The 21,389-nt window shown below is 43.8% G+C and overlaps 1 long non-coding RNA gene across 1 annotated transcript; it reads left to right on the forward strand.

Annotated features, from left to right (window-relative positions):
* Positions 1-16,680: 16,680 nt before the first annotated feature.
* LOC143984488 (uncharacterized) lies at positions 16,681-18,870 on the forward strand. Its single transcript, XR_013274885.1, has 3 exons — positions 16,681-16,965; positions 17,646-17,966; positions 18,535-18,870. It is a non-coding gene; the product is annotated as an uncharacterized LOC143984488 (long non-coding RNA).
* Positions 18,871-21,389: the final 2,519 nt, after the last annotated feature.

A 21,389-nucleotide genomic window follows, 5' to 3' on the forward strand; every position in this document is an offset into this window, starting at 1 on the left:
AGCTCTTGATTGGATAAATTGATAGCAGCGCAGCCATTGGCTCCCACTGCTATCAATCAAATCCAATGACACGGGTGCCAGAGGGAGGCGCCGAGTTCAGCATTCGTGTCTGTGGACGCAAATGCTGGACTTGGGAGAGCAAGGTAACCCCCCAGGAGAGCGACTATCCTGGGGGGTTATCTGATGCGGGGAGGAGCCGCCAAAGCCAATGGAGGACCCCAGAAGTCGAGGATCGGGGCCACTCTGTGCAAAACAAGCTGCATAGTTGAGGTAAGTATGACATGTTTGTTATTTTAAAAAAATAAAAAAAGAGGGTTTACAAAAACATAGCACTTTCTCAAAATAAGAGAGACCTCACAAAATAAGAGAACCTCACTGCTGCGATTATTTTGAGAAAGTGCGATGTCAACTAAAGAAATGTAAGTTTATAACTGTTTTAATAAATGTATACGTTTTTACGAAATTACGCTATGTCAGTTCCATTCTTCTATCCTGTATGATCGTTTTGGTGGAGTGTGATCTGTTTTTCTGATCGGAGGACATTTGGCATCAGGTTTGGTTTTGGAGGAGTTTTCACACCAACCAGTTCCATACTTCACCGTTCTCTGGAGACCATTCAATCGTTTTCATATTAAAGCTGTTCTGATCCTTCGGGCATACGTCCGTTTGGGGCATTGGCGTCCGGTAAGCCTCAAATTTGTTTCAGGTGGTGGCGTTCACACAAGGGTGTATTGTACACTTTTTTGGACTTTCTGGAAGACTTTTGTCATTTACTCTTCACGCAGAGGGGGACTGTTGTTTGTTCCTCGTGTAGACATTGCACCAATTTTCACTGGAGGACTTTGTTAATTAATCCTTTTCTTGTGTACTTTGTTTTTTTCACGTGTAACCTACATACACATATTTAATTTGTATAGGGGTCACCCGACAACTAAGCATAGGTTTGCATTTTTTTTGTATAGAGGTTTATGTTTGCACATTTATTATATTTATTTCATTTAGCGCGGCACTTTTCTTTAAACTGGTATCTATCTGTTCTTTAGTGGTCCCTGGCTGACCTTCTCCATTTCTCCCTCTCTCTTGGTCTTTTTTTTTCCTTCTCCTTTTCTTTTCATGTTTGGTCTTTTTGACTATTTTAAGATGATTTAAGGGCCTCATGTGGCTCTGAATTTGGTTAGACTCCAAGGCTAGTGAGCAGTGGATTTCCTCTTACCTCCTACCCATTGCCTTCCTCCCACCCTTCCTTCCCTACTTTTCCCCACTGTGCAAGTTAGGCTGGGTTCACATATTTGCAGCTGCGGATTTCAGCCTGAGGTCCAGTGTCTTCATGTTCACTGGTTCAGGTGCGAATCAGGTCTGAACATTTGCCTGAATTTGCACCTGAACCGGACCCAAAAATACCCAGGACCCTTTTGGAAACTGCACTACGTCCGTCCCAGACATGTGTGAACTGGCTCTATTGAGAGACGGTCACACTCACTTGTCATGTGAACTGTCAAACCACATCCAATTTGCACATATGTGAACCTGACCTTGCTCTAATATATTGCTGATAGTACACCAGCTGACTTTGATTGTTAAGCCTCTTATGTGAGAGTCCTTGTCTGGGAGTATTTTTATGCTATGGTTTGCCTATCTGGTGATTGTTTGTATTGTCATTGTTGGCTTTTCTCAAGACTCCTGCTTTTGTCACAATGATGACCTGAGTAATTACTACTGTTTAATGGATTTATTTTCCAATATTGTACTTTCTTATTCCAATAAAAAATTGAAATACAAAAAAACAAAAAAACTAAAGCAAACACCACACCTGAGGACTGGTAAGCCAATATATAGCAGATTTTTGTTTTTGGGATTAGCCACACCAACAGAAGTAATGCAATAGCTTTTATTTTTTATAGTCCTCATTAAATATAGCTGAATAAAACACAAAAAACTGAAAACGGTAAAAGGTAAATATTATAAAACAAGCCTCCATTAAAAAAAAAAATAATTTGTTAATGCAAGCCACCAAAACAAGGAGTAATCATATTGCAGCAGGGGGGCTTACTTTAAGCTGAAATGAATAAATATCTTGTGCAGTTATAAAGGTTGATTTTCTATATGTAATATATTAACAAGAAGGCTTTTTCATACTGCCTTGTGCATCATATGGCTAATTGCTTGTGACTGATAGAATGCATACATGACTTGATCTAATGGCATTAATTAGTCAACAAGGTCATATTTATATTGCAATATATTGTAATATAGTATGGGTTCAATCTATCCAAACGAGTTTTGATTTGGCTCTCATTGCTCATACAATTTAAATTTAAGTGTAAGGTCATGCAGCATTTCACAAGTGCTGGCTGCTTAAATGGATACTAATCCAAGAAGAGTCATAAATCGCAACCTCTGCTGTGCACACTTCACCTATCTGTATTCGCAGGAAATGTTTGCTACATTATTTGCATTTTCTGCAATACAAGTGACTGCGTAATGTGTAATATAAACACACCAGTGTCAAATGGATAATTTAAAATGTATTTTTTTTTTTATTCATACTATAGTAAATACATTTTCTATAGGAAATAGAAAAAAATATTACAATGTTTTTATTGAAAAAAATGACATAGAGCTTTCAAAGATTAAAAATCATATGGATACAAAAAACAAACACGAAAATACCTTGCAAGAAAATAAGCCTCGTACATAAATATCCAATAATGGGGATGGGGATATTCAAAGATATCATCCAACAGACTTCTGGAACTAGCCACTCTTGGATGATATCTTTGAATATCCCCATTATTGGATATCTATGTACGAGGCTTATTTTCTTGCAAGGTATTTTCGTTTCTGTTTTTTGTATCCTTATGTGCCTTGGCTCCTCTCTTTGGACAAATTCGTTTTTTATGATGTGTGTCATTTTTTAAACAAATATGTTTTATTTCAGACAGTGAGATCTGCTCTCTCTTTTGCTATCTTTGAACCTTGAACGTGTCCTGATGAAGCCTAATGGTGAAACGCATTGATGCACAAGGGCTCACTGTATATTTTGTATCATTACATATGATTTTTAATCTTTGAATGCTCTGTTCATAAACATTCATGTACTTTTTTCAATAAACATTGTAATATTTTTTTCTATTTCTCCATTGTTTTCTATGCCTTTAAAGTCCGACCCAGGGCTACTTAGCAAGTATCCCTTATTTTTTTGTTTCACATATGTTTAGAATTTTCCATATAGCTAAACAGAAATATGGTAGTTAAAAAAAGTTTTAAATAAGGCAGAAAAGGGAATGAATAATAAAACATTTAATGACAAATATTTAAAATACTTATTGTAATTTTCCTTTCCTGATGCCAAACCATGGTAGCATATTAGTGATGGAGCTCCACCTCTTGACCCCTTGGTCACATGGTGGAGAGACAACAAGTGCATGCAGACAGCAGCAGCAGCAATGACAAAAGCCCAGAGCCACAAACGTCCCAATTCTGGAGGATATTTAAGGCCTCAAATATGGCCTTTAAAGAGATGGTGGAGATGGTGGACATGTTCAAGAGGCCAGACTATGACGGGAAGCACGGACCATACCCAAATCCAAATGTGAGAAAGGCCAAGATCATGACTAAAGTTGTGAAAAGTCTGCCGAAGAATTTTGGGGTATGGCGATCCAAGGATCAATTGAGGAAATGCTGGTCAGACCTGAAATTGAGGGAGCAGGATCAGTACAGAAGAATCAAGAGAGTGCTGCAAAACAGTAAGTATTTTGTCATGTGTTCCTATTCTTCTACTTACGTTCATGTGCTCCATGTGCTTTTCTTTACTATTGTACAGTTTAAATTGGCAAGTTTCAGGTTCATCGGCACAGTAAACATTCATAGTAAACATTGTTTGTTCACCCACTAATACAATGTTTTTTGTAGATGAAGGTTAACTACATTTGGTCATGCCTATTTGTCTTAAAAGAAGTTTAGTACATTGTTGTCTAGATTGGTTTGTAACTAGAATGAAATGCAAACTTAATTCAGTGTAAGGAGAGGACACTCAGCAGCTGTTTACACATCTGGATGCAGTAGTACTAATGTGGGACACCAGAACAAACTTCTTAGGGTGTCCCACACAGGTGCTCCAGTGGATACTAGGGGTCTCTACATGTATGATACTTTAACAAAAAAGTTAAGTATTCCAGCTTCGTAAAGGGAAAAAATCATGTCTTCAGCTTTCAACTCTGCCAAAACAGACAAATGTACGACACTTCCAAGCAATGTTTCACACAACAGGTGAGTGTCTGAGACCACAGCTTCAGGTAATAGATGGATGCCTGCATATTTATAATACATGGTGGTTTTCGTTTTTTTAGGTGATGTGAATGTTGTCGAAGAAGAAACACATTTCACAAGTGCACAAGTCCTCAACAGGGAGATCATGGCCTGCAATCAGGATTTACAGAAGATTAAGGAAGACATCAATGATGTTGAAAAAAAAGACTCAAAAACATCATCGATGTTTTAGGCAGAATCGAAAACACACCAACATTTATCAAATTCTTTCTATTTTTCTAACTTTTCTCCAAAATAATGTCTGATATTGCCTCCACTTTGTCAAAGTTGAACTTTGTAAGTCCCTGAGTTGTGTATGGTTTTATGGTTTTAAACATGCCTGTTTTAACACAAGAAAGGCTATTTGTACTGTCAAAAAAGAAATGTTATTACTAAAATATGTTAGTTTGTTCAAAAACCCTTTTCTAACGCACATGTGAATGTGCACAGAGTAAAACATTTTCTACTCAACAATGTGTGGCTTCTTCAAGGCTCAATATCATTTTTTGGACTAAGTTTGTGCTTACACTGAAATGGGGGTTATTTAATAAAGGCAAATCCACTTTGAACTATAAGGGCACTTTCAGTGCAGTTTTAAGTGCAGTTTCATGTGCACTTTTGCAGTGCACTTGGAGTGCAAAGTGGATTTTCCTTTAGTAAATAACTCCCACAGTGCTTTATAATTTGCCACAATCATGCAATTTTTGTCACTCACCAAAAAAATTCATTCATGGTGCTGAAAATGATGTATATTTTTATCAGTAATGCATTACATACATTAACAACAAAAACAAGGTGTGTGTAGCAGACCCACAAAAATAATAGTTTGCTGAAGAAGAATCATGCATCAAATAAATTACATTTGCACTATTGAAGAAAATGGCCAAAAAGAAAAGCCCGTTGGAGAACCTAGGAGACAGCTAAAAGAAACACAAGCAGTAAATCTAAGCAAATCTTATTTCAGTTTAACTAAAAAATGTATTTTGAAAATGTTTCTTAAACACTTTCTGGCATATCAATGGCCCCCCTACCCGCAAAGTACTCCCAAAAGCGTTATCCCCACTCTTCTGGCTCTGGTCAACCGGTAGTTAAAAACCCTCTGGTCCGGGGTGAGGGTCCTCATGGCTTCAAAATGGTCGGCTGGTCAGAACGAACTGAAAGGACTGAAAAACAAAAAGGCCTAAGAAGAGTGAGCTGAAAATCAGAAACGAGCGGGCAAGAACGCACTGCAAAATCAAATACGTACTATAAAACACGCACTGAAAAACAAATGCAAAATGACAACATGCACTGAAAAACAGATAAGAACCCACAAACACAAACTGAAGAGCAGTAACGATCGGAAAAGGATGAGGCTGAAAAGCGGGAATCGTCTCTCACCAAACTTCTACTAACACGAGATTAGCAGAATGAGCCCAAAGGGTGGCTCACTTGGTATTGAACTTCCCTTTTCTAGTGCCATTTTATGTGTTGTAGGGCACCGCGTTCTTGACGTTTGGAATTTCCAACAAGATTTGTGTGACCTTGTGTATGCAAGACAAGTCTGAGCCAACATTCATCGGAAAAAATCCATGGATTTTGTTGTTGGAATGTCCGATCGTGTGTACAGGGCATAAGAGAGAAAAAATTAATAAAATGATATTCTTCACACACAATGAGAAATTGTTACTATACTGCTATCTTTATAGTATATTAATACTTTATGCTAACATTTAATGCATAATATTATGATATTAAAACACCATTTAGAAAAATCAGTGCATGTGTAGTCTTCTGGGTGTTATTGTGCTGCTAAAATGAGTTATATGTACAAATTATTGGGAAATTAAAAGCAGAATATAAAATGAATCACACACAATAGTGATCTTTTTTTTTAGTTAGCTGTTGAACGCAGAAATGTTTGCTACATGAGGCTGACACCTAGAGTTCAACATTCATAACTGCAAAACTCTACGGTCTCTTGCACACTGCAGCTTGAAAATGCTCAGTACAGCTTATTTTTTTTACTGAGCTAAAATACAGCCCATTAATTGTAATGTGCCTATGCACACAGGAATGTAAACAAGCGCCATGTATTCTACAGTAAAAAAAAAAAAATTAAAAAAATCTGCATTTTTGCTGAGTAATTTACACCTCATGCACCCAAACACCTCATGCACACGTTTGCCCATTTGTGCAAATGCACACAGATTTGGCCATTGACATTGTCAAACCGGAAACAAGCTTCTGCACATGAGCGGAAAGGTGCACAAATTTGCATGGAAATATGTGCAGATTTGCACGAGAATGCGCGAAAATACATTTTAAAAAAATGTCAAACGGGAGTATCATGTGCACATGGTTTTTACAAGATCACCTTCAAGGAATGAGACACTTAGCTTATGGTAAATAGTAAATTAAAATAGACTTTGCAAATGTCCTAAAGTCAGAAAGTTCACCTAACAGGAAAGACACGTCACACAATTCTTGCTGTCACCTACGTCTCATCCTTCATCATTTGTGGGCTTAGAGGGGGACATATAAGCCTATTCCACACTTTGCTAGGTCTGTTTTTTAGAGGTGGAAAGAGATTAGTATTATTGCTGTTTTTTTATTTTTTATTTTTTTTTATTTTACTGGAAGACTGAGAATAAATATTTCAAAATTCCCGCGTTAACCTACTCCAGGTAACTTCTTAAACAGGAGTTCCAGACTGTAAAAATAAAATAAAAAAATGTAAAGTCAGCAGCTACAAATACTGCAGCTGCAGACTTATTAGGACACTTGCATGTTCAGGGATCCCTCAATGTCGGTACCCCAAGCCGATCCATCTGCCGGCTCCAGGTGCAGACGCTATAACCTTCACTAAGAGAAATAGGAAGTAAAGCCTTGCGGCTTCACAGCCTGGATCCTACTGCGCATGCGCAAGTCATGCTGCACTTTGTGAAGGGTTCCACTGTATTCTGGGACCTTTGTGTCTCCCAGAAGGCAGTGGAGGGGGGAGGCGGCAATTTCATAGATCAACGCACAACGATTGTGGCGATCTGATCCCAGAGGTGGGAGAGGGGACCTTGTTTTGCTCCTCCTCTCTCCCTCGAAAGATGCCATATGGCAGCGGTGGGGGGGGGGGGGGTAGAAAACAAGAGGAGCTTCCCCTTTTGGGTGAGGCTTCACTTTCAAGTACAAATAAACCCTCCTATACTTTACTAGACATGTGCGGTTTATTTCATTCCGAATTCATATTCGGACAAATTGTTCATTATTCGGAGATTCAGATATAATCGAATACCCGAATTACAATATAAACAAATTTTACCTAATGCTCCAAATAACGAAACAAAATTCATCCGAAATTCAAATCGACTTCACATCTACTGTAACTCCAGTCGAATTCTAACTGTACACTCATTGCTGAAATCAAAGACTGTGTGTGTTATTAGAGTAACATTTTGAAATAATGCTGTTTTAGTTAAAGGATAACTCCACTTTTGTGGGGAAAAAAAATAGCAAACAAAGAAAAAATAATATAGCATATACAATTGAGATACAAGTCATATTGTAATTGAATGTTATAAAAAAATTACCTTTCTTTTTCCCTCTGCAGCTGCTCAAATTTTCTAAAAATGCAATGCAATACAGCTACCTGGAGTTGTTCTGTACACAGAATGTGTGCTGACCACTCCCCAGAAACATAATTTCCTGCTTGTGTGATTGGCTCACCAATTTTCACAGAAGTCTGCCTAAGATACAAATCAAATATCAAGGATCACCTGCAACAAAAATGTAATTTTTGGTGAGATACGAACACGTCTAAAGGGATGCAGGCCCAGCAGTTTTCCACTCTCCAGCTGCACAGCTGATGGATAATTCTGAGGAACACACATGGATTTCTTCTGAATAACAAAAAGGTAGGAGTCTGCAACAAAATGGAAAATTGTTTCATACTTACCGTAATTTTCCTTTCCTGGTGCCTATCCATGGCAGCATACCTGTGATAAGCTCCGCCCGGAGTCCTCCCCTCAGGATAGTTAATAGCTTATAAAAAATGACAACCATACCCCCCCTAGCATTCTCCAATTATATTGAATACCAAGGGAGGGCATGTATGCTGCCATGGATAGGCACCAGGAAAGGAAAATTACGGTAAGTATGAAACAATTTTCCGTTTTCCTGATGCCTCCATGGTAGCATACCTGTGATACAATAAATAGCTAACACCAGGGTGGGTACTGCTTCGAAAGAATTTTAAGGAAATGCAAGAGCTGACTCAATTGCCCCCCTCCCAAACTCTACTGAAGTGAGTGCTCTTGAGTCAGTTCTGTAATGACACATGAACGTATTTGGAGACGTCCATGTGGCCGCTTTGCAAATAGTTTCCAATGACACACTTGTCCTTGCCGCCCACGAGGAAGAGACTGCTCTCATTGAATGGGCTCTAACCACCGGAGGATCCAACCCTCTCGCCCTATACACCCTTTGGATTAATTTACAAATCCACAAAGTGATCGTCCTTTATATGGCTTTTTTCCCTTTATTTTTGCCCCAAGGTAGTATGAATAGTCTATATGATGCTCTGAAGGGGCTTGTGACCTGCAGGTAGCGTGCTAATACTTTGGAAACATCCAACTCTTGTAGTGTACATGAAAGTGGATCTGTGAAAGTATGCAGTACCCAGGCCTCTGAGAGAGTGGCTTGAGATGACACTTTTGGGACAAACCCTTGCACTGTCCTCAGCTCTACCCTATCTGGGAAGAAAGCTATGTGTTCCTTTTCTGCTCCTAGAGCCTGCAATTCCGAGGCTCTCCTTCCTGAAGTTATTGCAACTAGAAAAACGGTTTTGAGCGTCAGGTTCCATAGTGAAGCAGATTCCAATGGGATAAAAGGCTGAGCCATTAGACAGTCCAGTACAAAAGGCAGATCCCAGGCTGGGAAGGCACGTCTTACTGGTAGACGGATTTTCTTGACTGCTTTGAAAAACTGCGTGATGTGCATCTTCTGCCCATCTTATCTGGGTATATCTGGGATATCTTGAATTTATTCCATATTTTAGAATAAATTAAGTCTGTGGAGGGTTTCCTAGCTTTTAGGATGAGTAGAAATCACACCCATCTTAAAGACTGGAACTTCTCCTGTTCAAGATCCAAACATGTAGGTTCAGCTTGTCTGGAGCTGGGTGTACCAATCTCACCTGCGAGAGGAGCTGTGGGAACACTGGAATCTTGAATAGAGGGTATATGCTGAGGTTCATTGCCCAAGGGAACCAAGGCCTCCTCGGCCAGTACGAAAGAATAGCTACCACTGCTTGTGAATGCCCGTCCCCGTGTAGCAGCAGCTTATTTTCGTTCTGTTAACGCTAAGGGCCATGCGTGATGTCCCCTTCAGAGGTGAGCGAGTTCTGGAATAAACGGACACATGCACACGCCAATACGAACACGTGGGTGCACTCGCGCACCAATCCGAACATGTGTGCGCACTCACACATGCACAACCACATCCACCAATCCTGGCACATGACACTATATATAAACAGGGTCCTGACCTGATACCAGTGCTGGATCATCTTCAGCTTGTTCCTGAGATACCTGAGCGCCCTTGAACCCGTTACCTTGTTCCTGATTACCTGGCTTACTTGACTATTCTTCTGGATCACCCTGCTTACTACTTACCTGGATTTACTATACTGACCTCGGCTTGGACTCTCTACTTTGGCTTGCTTCCTGACTTTGTACCTCGCTGCCAGCACGTTTTTAACCTTTGCCTGCCCTTGACTGTGAACCTGCCTTCCGTTCCTGTACCTTGTTGCCAGCCAGTTGTCAACCTTGCCTGTCCCTGATGTGCAGTATTTCTATGTATCTGCTTGGCTCCCGCTGAACACTTCCGGTGATCAGTCTACACTTCTTCCTCTGTAAGGATCCAGTGTCTTCGAGCCTCAATCTTCAACCTGCAGGCACCTGCATCCTTTCGCTGCCTCCGCACTCCCTGTCCTCACTACCAGGGGTGTTGCAACAGGAACCGTGCAAGAGGCCACCCCCAGCATTCATAGTCAGGGCCGGTGCTACCACTAGGCGGACTAGGCAGCCGCCTAGGGCGCACTTCCGCCTAGGGCGCCCCGCCACTGGTGACCCTTTTCCCCCTCTGTCTGCAGCCAGCAACTATGTCCGTCTCCACACAGCAGGTAGCCGCTCCCGAGGCCCTCCGTACAGTCTCAGAGGCGCAGTGGCTGCGGGTGGAGAACTCTGGTGCTGCCTGTGACCATCTAAAGGGATGCCGGGGATGCTCTTTGCTGGTGTTCTCACTTCATCCGGAGAACAGATATCCCACTAACACTGATCACTGTAGGAGGAGGGGGAGGGCGGGGGACTGAGCACACTTCACCTCTCCTTCCCGGGATCCTATTCAGTCTGGTGCCGGCTGGAGCTCTGTGGGAATCCACTGATAAGAGCCGCACGTGTGATCTCCTGAGAGCCAGAGAGACACAGAGTCCTCTCACTGGTTGTCATCCGCAGCTGACTGACTACCCATCACCATGGGGTAAGTGTGTGCCAGGACACCCCCCCCCCCCCCACCTGTATATGGTTCAGTCCTCCCACTATCACTTCTATGCAACTTTTACTACCCTGTGTATTAATGTGGGGTTATCTGTAATAATGGGGGCAACTCTGTGCAGTAATTAAGGGGTCACCCCGTGTAATAATGGGGGTCAACTATTGTGTCGTGACGAGGGTTACCCCTGTATATTAATGTGGGGGTCACCGCTATGTATAAATGTAGGGTCACTCCATGTGTAGTGATATGTAATAATGGGGTCACCCCATGTGTAGTGATGGAGGTCACATTCCCTTTTCACTTTATTGAGGACTTGCTCCCCCCGAGGTGTTTTAGAGTGTGTGTGTTCCCACGTATCGTGTTTTAGTGCCGGTTCACACTAGTGCGATGCCAGACATCGCATGTAATTTGCAGCGCACTGCTGTTCATATTACATGCGATGTCTGTGCGGTTTGATATCAGCCATACAGATAGTATGGCTGATATCGCACCGCATTCGGTCCAAACACGCACAGGACCCTTTTTTCTGTTCGGACCAGAATCGGATCGCATGTGTGTTCACACATATGCGATCCGATTCATGTCCGAACTGTCAGTTCGCAGTGCGATACACGAGCTGAAATGGGGGTGTCGTTAACATATAATGACACTCCCCAGCAGTTGGCATACGGCGGTGTGAACTGCTGTGCGTGTCGAGTGCGATGCAGGAACCCGCAGTTGATTTGCAGGGTTCTCGCATCGCAATAGTGTGAACCGGCACTTAAGGAAGCCTATTAATATCAATGGGCAGCCGTGTTTGCGTGAAACGTGCAATAAAGGTGCAAATGTGATTTTTGAAATCGCTTCACACCAATCTGAATTATATTGCAGTGCGGTCTGTTTTGGTGGGTGTGTTTGCTGTATGTGTGGGGATGCCATTAAAAAAAAAAAAATCAATGGATCCCATAAATTTCTGTATTTTCATGTAGTGTGGGAAAAGTGCAGAAATCATACAATCTGGTATCGTACGAAGAAATTTTTCAAGCATGTCCGATCGTATATATATATATATCAGATGAACTATCATGATTGGCTCTGGAACGCTGTGTACAATCAGATTATCATACGATCGATTCAAAAGCAATATTTTTTGCTCTGATCATGTGTATGGGGGCTTAAATAAACAAAATATTGACTACCGGCTGCTGCCTCTGCAGCTGAAGAGGGTAGCAGTTGAGTGCTCAACCATGGAGATTTATAGTTCTGTAGCGGGAACAGGGCCGGTGCTACCACTAGGCAAACTAAACAGCCCCCTAGGGCGCACTGTTGCCTAGGGGCACCTGGTCACTGGTGTTCTACTCTTTTCTCTCTGCAGCAAGCAACTTAGCCTCAGCATCACCAGGCCGCCACTGCTCCGTTTGCACAAAGTGTCAGAGGCGCAGCGTTGGCAGAGGACTGTGTCTGTGTCCCAACTCCTGAATGAATGCAAGCAAACATTCATTGGTAGGCTGCATTGATGGGCGCTTCATTAAAAAGGTGGGGTATACATGGGCAGGGCAAAGGGGGTGGGGTCAGGGGTGGAGCCAAGGGGGCGGCAAAATGAGGTTTCGCCTAGGGTGTCAAAAATCCTTGCACCAGCCCTGTTCATAGTTACATAGTTAGTAAGGTTGAATAAAGACACCAGTCCATCCAGTTCAACCTGAGTGAGTGTCTGCAATTGTCCCTATCCCTGTACATTGCACACTCACATCGGTCCCTACCCTCAAGGAGCCCACAACCCAAGGTCCCCATTCTTATACTAGGGTGAATTTTGGACAGAAGCCAATTAACCTATCTGCATGTCTTTGGAGTGTGGGAGGAAACCGGAGTACCCAGAGGAAACCCACGCAGGCACAGGGAGAACATGCAAACTCCAGGCAGGTAGTGTCATGGTTGGGATTTGAACCAGTGACCCTTCCTACTGCTAGGTGAGAGTGCTAACCACTACACCACTGTGCCACCATTCGAGCTCCGCTGTAAGGTACGTGACAGTTCCCTCGACAATCTGATCAAAAACTTCGTAATCAAGGGTCTGGGGGGGGGGGAACGCATATGCTGTCTCGCACGCCCATGGGCTCGAGAAGGCATCTACTGATTCTGTGCGGGGATGAGGTAGGCGGAATATAAATTTTGGTCATTTTGCATTCGTTGTTGAAGCAAACAGATCTATTTCTGGAGGCTTTTGCAGATTCATGATCCAACTGAACACCGATGGGTGTAGTGATCATTTGTTGCTGTCTTGAAAACAATGGGATAGGTGATCAGCCTGCTGATTCAAAGGGCCCGGAAGGTAAATTGCTTTTAAATCCAACAGATTCCTCTCCGCCTATAACATAATGGGCTCTACTTCTCTTAATAAAGTGATGCTGTGCGTTCCCCCCTGACGCTGTATATACGACACTGCTGCTCTGTTGTCCAGCCGCACTAGAACTTGTTTCTGCTGTAGATGTTCCTTCAGATTTACCAGAGCTAAATAGACTGCTCGTAGCTCCAAAACTTTGGAAGCCACCCCTCCGTGGGGACATCCCATCTCCCTTGTACTGCCAGGTGATCGCAGTGTGCTCCCCACCCTTTTGAACTTGCGTCGGTAGTAAGAATGGTCCAGGAAGGCCATTGAAGGAGACAAGGCTTTGAAATTAGGTCTTCTTTCGACCACCAGAGGAGACCCCTCCTCATGGAAGCCATAGTTATTATTTGACATAGTGAGTTCCTCTTTCACTGAGTCAAAAAGCCCCATTGAAAATTCCTCAGATGCCAATGAGCCCAGGGTAACATCGGAATGCAAGCTGCCATGGTCCCAATTAGACTCAAGCAATTTGATGGTGACAGGTGAGAGAGAGTTCTTATATGGCCCATCTTCTGAGCAATCGTCGTCACATTCTGGGGAGGGAGGCGCACTGTACCGGTCTCTGTGTTGTTTAGGGCCCCAAGGTAAATCATTACCTGAGTTGGGGTTAGGAAGCTCTTCTCTGTATTTACTAACCACCCAAACTCTCTCAGGGTCATCAGAAGAATCTCCTTGTGAGCCGATAGTTGGGCTGGACTGGATGCTAGAAGTAGAATGTCATCCAAAAAGTGAAAGACTCAAAGTCCCCTTCCTCCGAGAGGTGCCAGAACTGCGATTAGCACTTTCGAGAATATCCTTGGCGATGTGCATAGGCCAAAAGCAAGGAACTGAAACTGGAGATGTGTTGGACCCACTGCCACTCTCAAAAATCTTTGGAAAGCCGGTAAAATGGGAACATGGAAATAAGCATCTTGTAAGTCTACCAAGATAATCCAGTCTCCTGGTTGGACTATCTGAATGATCGTCTGTAAGGAATTCATCTTGAAAGAGTCCATATGTATAAAGCGATTTAACCTCTTCAGATCCACAACTGGTCTCCATTCTCCACTCTTTTTGGGGATAAGAAAGAGAGGAGAATAGAAATCGGAGGGAGGGACCGGTATAACTGCTTGCTGTACTAATAGAAGGTGAAGGTACTTTTGCAGAGCTTCCGCTTTCTGCGGTGAAGTTGGCCTTTTTGTTAGAATGAGTCTTGTGGGGGAAGATCTTGGAACGTCCAAAAATGGCTGAAACGGACTGTAGAAACTACCCACGGGTCCTTGCAGCAATTGGCCCATACTTCCGCAAACTCCTTCGAACCTGGCCCCTACTGGTGGGAGTGGCCTCTTGTCAAAAGGATTTCTTCCCCCCCTGGGTATTGGAGAGGCTTCTCTGTTTGTTTGCCTTCAGAAACGTGGCTTGAGTGCTCCTCCACATCTTTTTGGGCTCTCTGCTTTGTCGGAAGTTGGTGAAGTTCTTGTTTCTGGACGATTGGAATTTAGTCAATACCACCCGAGAGCGCCTCACCCTTCTATCCTGGGGAAGTAATCCCGATTTCCCCCCCCCCCCCCAGTCACTCTCAAGATCGCCTTTTCCAGTCTTTCTCCAAAGAGGGCCTTCCCATCAAAGGGGATTTTGCACCAGTTTTGTTTTGATGCCACGTCGGCTGCCCATGGTTTTAGCCACAGCGCTCGCTAGGCCATAATTGTGTGTAACATTGCTCTGGCTGAATATCTAATTGAATCTATTGCGGCTTCTCCAATGAAATCCGCTGACAGTTTGAGCTCTTCTAAAGCCTTTATAATGCCGTCTTTTGGTACATCCTCCCAAATGGCTACTTCAATGTTTTCAGTCCAGACTTTCACGGCATTATGAACTGAGGCTAAGACTACATCCGGCCTGCATGCTCCTCCAGCTAACTGGTAGGCCTTCTTTAAGTCTGCATCTATATGCCTATTCAGAGGGTCTTTAAAGGAGGCCGAATCCTCAATAGGTAGGGTGATGTTTTTGGCTAAACGCACCACTGCAGCATCGACTACCGGAGGGGTGTCCAGGAAGGCTGCGTCCGACTCAGCCAGAGGGTACAACTTTTGGAGTCTATTTAGAGAGAAGCGTTTGTCCGTCCTTCTCCATTCTCCTTCTGTTAGATCCTTTTTTAGGAACAGAAAAAAAGACAGAAAAAAAGACTTTGCCTTTTTAGGTGGCTCTTCCGCCTCCTCCCAACCGATAGCTTGCTTAACTGCCAAGATAAATGGTTGCACTAAGGAAAAATTAAAGCCTGAGGGTTCCGATTCATCCATGGAATCCTCCGAGTTGGCTCTGTCCCCTGCTGTTAGGGGAGGCGGGGTTGAAGAGGCGCCTGACGGACACGTGGTTGACTGGCCAGGGGTAGTTGTTTCTGAAGCATGCGCCTGACCCCTAAGCGTGTCCTGCAGAGAGGGAGTTGAATGAATTAGCTCAGCTAACGAGTCTTTAACCACTCTTTTCTTTAAAAAAAACTTGCTCCACCTTGTAACTTGCTCCATCTAGGCCTTTTCGCAATCCGCGTAATCTTGAAAACAGTCTTTACAGATCAGTTTATCTGTCATGGGGGGTGCACTACACGTCCTACTTACCCTTTTTCCCCATCTGGGAGGGATAGCTGAACGATGCCTTTTGGAAATTGATCTTTCCTTAGAATGATAGAGAGAGCTAGTTGAGCGGCTGTGCGCCGAACTTGGGCATGCGCGTCCGCCAGACGTCTGATTAAACATGCTCTGGTGTATAGGGCAAGTAACAGCGCAAGGCACTCTTTTAAAAAAAGAAAAAAAACTAAAAAGAGAAAAAATACTTAAGGTACGTGCCCTTACCTAAGAAAGCAAGGGTCTTGATCTAGCGGCGGCTGACTCATAATTGTAAGGGCAGGCAAGGGCAGAAAGGCAACTGGACAGGATACTAAAGAAAGCACATATATATATATATATATATATATATATATATATATATATATATATAAAAATTAAAAAACAGCCTAAAAAAAAAAGAATTATCCCTTTATATCCATAATTTTAACCTCCCCTTTTTTTTAAATAAAAATAGAAAATAGCAAATACCCCATTGTGTAGAGGAATATCCCAGAACAATGACCTAGGTACAATGCATATAAGACTGCATAAAGTCAATACTATACTTAAGTTCCTCCCCCCTCCCTCCCCTACTCTCTTCTTTTTTTTTTTTACTTTTTTTTTTTTTTTTTACTTACTAGAGCGATCTATAGTACAGGCATAGGAGCACTCACAAGGCAGGACCTGCCACTGACAGAGCCTGTCTCCAACTGAGCCATTAGTGCTTTAATAGGAGAAGGGGGAGGAGAATCCTCCCACCCCCCTCCTCAGCTCCGCCCCCCCGCCGCTGAAGGATGAACAAAACTGAACTCTGCTCTTAACTGCGCAGAACGGCCGCGTTGCTCCTTCCGCTATACTGGCAAAAAGAAAGCATAGACCCTGCCTTCCTATGGCGCTTCGCACCCTAGCGCTCGCCCAAACAGCACCAGGGAAGTCTGCACTAAACAGAAATACGAACAGCATGAAAGGAAATTAAGAAAGAAAAGGCTCAAAGCGAGCCCCTACCTGCCCCACAGAATTTCATCTTTGCCTGCACGCAGTACTTTTACTCCAACTTAGGAAGTGGCTGCTGCCCCAAAAGACCCTCAGAAGGGGATCCCCTCTTATAAGAGCTGTTAGTAACCCAAGACATGGGACTGCATCTGGGAGAGGCCAGAACTCAGACGGAAGCTGCTCAAGGCAAAGGTAAGCTCACGTACAAACACTATCCGTCAGGTATGAGAAAAAAAAGGAAAATGCTGGGGGGGGGGGGGGGGGGGGATATGGTTGTCATTTTTTATAAGCTATTAACTATCCTGAGGGGAGGATTCCGGGGAGGAGCTTATCACAGGTATGCTGCCATGGAGGCACCTGGAAAGTTTGTTATACATTCCTTGCAACGTAATTTTTCTCAACAAAAGCCAAAGCTGATTTATGGAGTCAGAGAAATCATGTGATAAAGATTTTTCTTTTTTTTTGTTCACTTTGCCACAATCGAATTAAAAAACAATTGAAATTTTTTGATTCGAGCGATTAAAAATTTATCAATTTGAACGTTTCAAATTGAAAAAAAAAAGAAAATCTGTAAATTTGAACAAAATTCAAAAAATTACGAATTGAACAAATCAACCGAATTTAAGGAAACTGAATAACTAGATTAACTAATCAAAACAAAACAGATTTTTTCGTCATGCCCATGTCTATACTTTACAACCAAGGAAGCTGTCATATTAGCATAAACTGTCAAGCCATCAAATAAATGACTGCTATCATAGGACTATTACGTCTTCTTTAAACAGCATTTTAGCCAGTATTTTTTTGCAGATTTTTTTTTCCAATTCGTCTGTTTGTAAACCTTTTACATTTGCATTCACTCATGTTTGTAGATTCAAATTTGAAAAAAACAAAAACAGACGAGGTCGGAAGGAAGGTGTGAGACTGGACAGCAGAGAGGGGAGTGCGGAAAAGGCCCAGGGAAGGCGACCAGGAAATCGGTGGGTGGATCTGGCATGAGGAGGCGGGGTTGACAACAGAGCATATCCTCGGCATCCAGGGACAGATCCCCTGGAGGGCTGTCGGTGAGGGAAGAAGACATGAAAGTCAATCAGGGGGCAAGCTGTCCCAGTCAGAAAAGGAGGAGCCTCACGCATGCCCTGCAGTGATGGAGGCAGGATCTTCAGCTGGTGGGACCCTTCCTAGGCAGCCTGGTAAGTCCACTGTTACTTCTGTTTGTGCCTTTAGAACTGCCGGGGATGTGGGGGTGGTTACAGGGGGTGGAACTAGGTCCAGTGGCTGCATTGCCCACGGAGTATTCCCCTGCCATATTTATCCAGGACCATGCCACGGCGGATGTAGGGTTGCAGGGGTTCCTGGCAGGTTTGAGGGAATTGGTCCAGATGTTTGAACCTGGGATGAGCAGGAGAGATACGAGTCGCCCCCACACCCTTTAATGCTGTGGCCTTTATGAAATTGGTTAGTGGACACTGTGGAGGCAGGTCAGGATGTGGCTAGCAAGGCGGCAGCGGGGGACAAGGTGGAGATGGCGGGGGAGGCAGCTAAAAAACAGGATGTAGTTAGGCTGGCCGACTCAGCAAAATGTAAAGTCTTTGTGTGCTTTGAGGGGCCTCTGGGAGCAAGAGAAGATTTGGAAAGGTGAGTATGTGGAGATATTCTCACTGCTGCCGCTGGGGAAGTGTCAGGGCTGGCTTAGCCCTTCCTTCTCTGGGCTGGCTGCTCAGCTGTCGGCTAATTGCCAGCTCTCAACTCTCTCCACAGTTACCAGCTGTTCCTGATCCTGCTCGTCAGACCTGCCTACTTAAAGCCGGCCAGCTCACTTCATCTCTGCCTTCGCCTTGGTCACATCACAAGAAACCATCTCCTGCAGTTCTGTTTAAAGACTGGCTTGCTGACATCCCTTCTGGCTCCTTATCCTGCTTGCTGTTGCTCCACTTGGATCCCTGACTTCTGGCCTGGCTGATTACCAGATCTGGTTATTGAACTCTGGATTGGCTGACTACTCGATCCGGTTACTGGACTATGGCTATGCTTTGACCACGCTTACTCCATTTACCTTTTTATTTTTTATTAATAAACAAGTGTGATTTAATTGTACTTCTGTCTGGGTCTGGTTCATGGTTCAATAAGGAGACATGAAACACATTTGAGATGCGCATACTAGGAGGAGGTCCAACGCGTAAGCCACTGGGTTATTCCAGTACTATTGTACTGAATATCAAGTCCGAACTAAATGAACCGCAATTGTCTACCCAACATACAGGGAGCACCATCAGGTGTTCTAGGAGCATAAATTACCAATTTTGTTTCCTGACAACCTATTACATTTTTGAAGGCCCTGGAGCACCAGGACAATGGAATTACCCACAAAATTACCCCATTTTGGAAAACAAACACTCCAATGTATATTCAGTGAGGCATAATGAGTCTTTTGAACATGTCATTTTTTTCCACAAGTTTTTGGAAAATGTGGAAACAAAATGAAAACTTAATTTTTTAGCTATGTTAACAGATGTGCGCAGATGATCACTGGAACAGATGTGACAGATGTTGATCATCTGGTATTACTGGGACAGATGTGGCAGATAATCATGGACAGATGCATGCAGATGTTCACTGGGACAGATGATCACGGACAGATGTGGTAAATGATCACGGACAGATGTGGCAGATGGGCACTGGGACAGGTGTGGCAGATGTGTGCAGATGTTCACTGGGACAGATATTTTTACTGTGACAGATGTGTGACAGGTGTTGTTCACTGTGTGGGGATACTGTGACAGGACACTGTTTGGGCTGGGATATCAGTGTGTGAAAAGCTGTAAAAATAGCTCAAAACTCACTGATCCCCAGCTGGCAGCACAGATTGTCTCTGCTTCTCCTCATTGACAGGCTGTGTGAGGAGAAGCAGAGCCGACTGCCTGACAAACAGCTCTATTTACATCACATGATGGCTATAATTGGACACAGCCATTATGTGATCAGAAGGGCCAATCACAGAGCCCTCCTCCGGGGATACAGGCACATCGGCATTGCACGCTGCGCTTTATTGACACCCAGCTGTTTATATTTAGTGGCCAGGTGGGAAGAAGTTAAAGATCAGGATCCGCTCACAGGGAGACTTCACAAAGGGTTGCAAAGTCTTCCATGGCAAAAATAAGCACTTCCTATCTGAGGCACTTGCTATACCTTCTAGAATTATGAACTGACCCAATAATAGCAAGCATAATTGAGAAATGTCTCGAATTTCCCAGGACATTCTTGGGATTTAGACCTGTCTTGCTTTTAGCGTTTTCCGTGAAATCTGTTTTCCCATTTTTTCGCCGCTGCCACTGGAGGTCCACGGCCGGCAGTGAATTGTCTCCGCTGGCCACCATTTTACAGAAGACCAGCTCTTGTATAGCCTGGTCACTTGCCGAGGGGAACAAACAAGAGGCAGAGACAGGCGGATGGCTGCCAATAGAAATTGAGCTGCCGCCCACGCCCTGTGGCTTGCTGCCGGTCTGGGGGTAGGCGGCAGCTCAATTTCTATTGGCAGCCACCCGGCCGCCTCCGCGTCTTGTTTGTTCCTTTTGGCAAGTTACCTGTGTTACATGAGAGCTGGTCTACCATAACAGCGGTGGAGACTGCGCTGCTGGGACACCTAATGTAAAGGGGGGATCCACTGGGGGACATCTGATGTAAGGGGGTGCTCCACTGGGGGACACCTAATGTAAGGGGACTCTACACTGGGGGACACCTAATGTAAGGGGGGCACTCCACTGGGGGACACCTAATGTAAGGGGGGAGTTCCACTGGGGGACACCTAATGTAAGGGGGGTGCTCCACTGGGGAACACCTGATGTAAGGGGGGTCTCCACTGGGGGATACCTAATGTAAGGGGGGTCTCCACTGGGGGACACCTGATGTAAGGAGGGACACCGCTGGAGGACACCTGATGTAAGGAGGACTCTGCTGGGGGACATCTGATGTAAGGAGGACTCTGCTGGGGGACACCTGATGTAAGGAGGACTCAGCTGCAGGACACCTCCTCTGGGGACATCTGATGTAAACAGGGGCTCCACTGGGGACACCTGATGTAAGGAGGGACACTGCTGGGGGGACACCTGATGTAAAGAGGGACATCACTGGGGGATCGGCTTTGGATCGCACAGGAGCCTGGTCCCAAAACATACATGGTCTGGATGGGGGGTCTAAAACTTTCTTAATGATTTTATCCCCAAACGAAGGATTTCGTCTGTATAAAAATCTTGGTTTCTCTGGAATAACCTCCTTAAGGGTGCGATCCAATTTTAGAATATCCCAATGTTTATGGACAATCGCTTCCACCTCCTTATATTGTCCATGTAGAGTGCTGATAAAACCCCATTCATGGTTCATTCCAGCAACTCTCTCCTTGGGTTGAAGACACATCTCTTGAGTTGTCTCCATAACCTGATGGAGTTTCTCCGTATCCGTAGGAACTGCACCTCTGATGAAGATTATCTGTTGCAAGCAGCTTTAGTAAGGGATACATTTCTTGAGAAAGGATATTCCTCTGAAACCCTGGATAGGAAATTATATCAGGTTATGCCACATTTCAGGCTTCAAACATGAAGATATAAAAAAATTATTTT

The sequence above is a fragment of the Lithobates pipiens genome, unplaced genomic scaffold (assembly GCF_037356315.1).
Source record: "Lithobates pipiens isolate NorthernLeopardFrog02 unplaced genomic scaffold, aLitPip1_a1.2 Scaffold_16, whole genome shotgun sequence".
Classification (NCBI taxonomy): domain Eukaryota; kingdom Metazoa; phylum Chordata; class Amphibia; order Anura; family Ranidae; genus Lithobates; species Lithobates pipiens.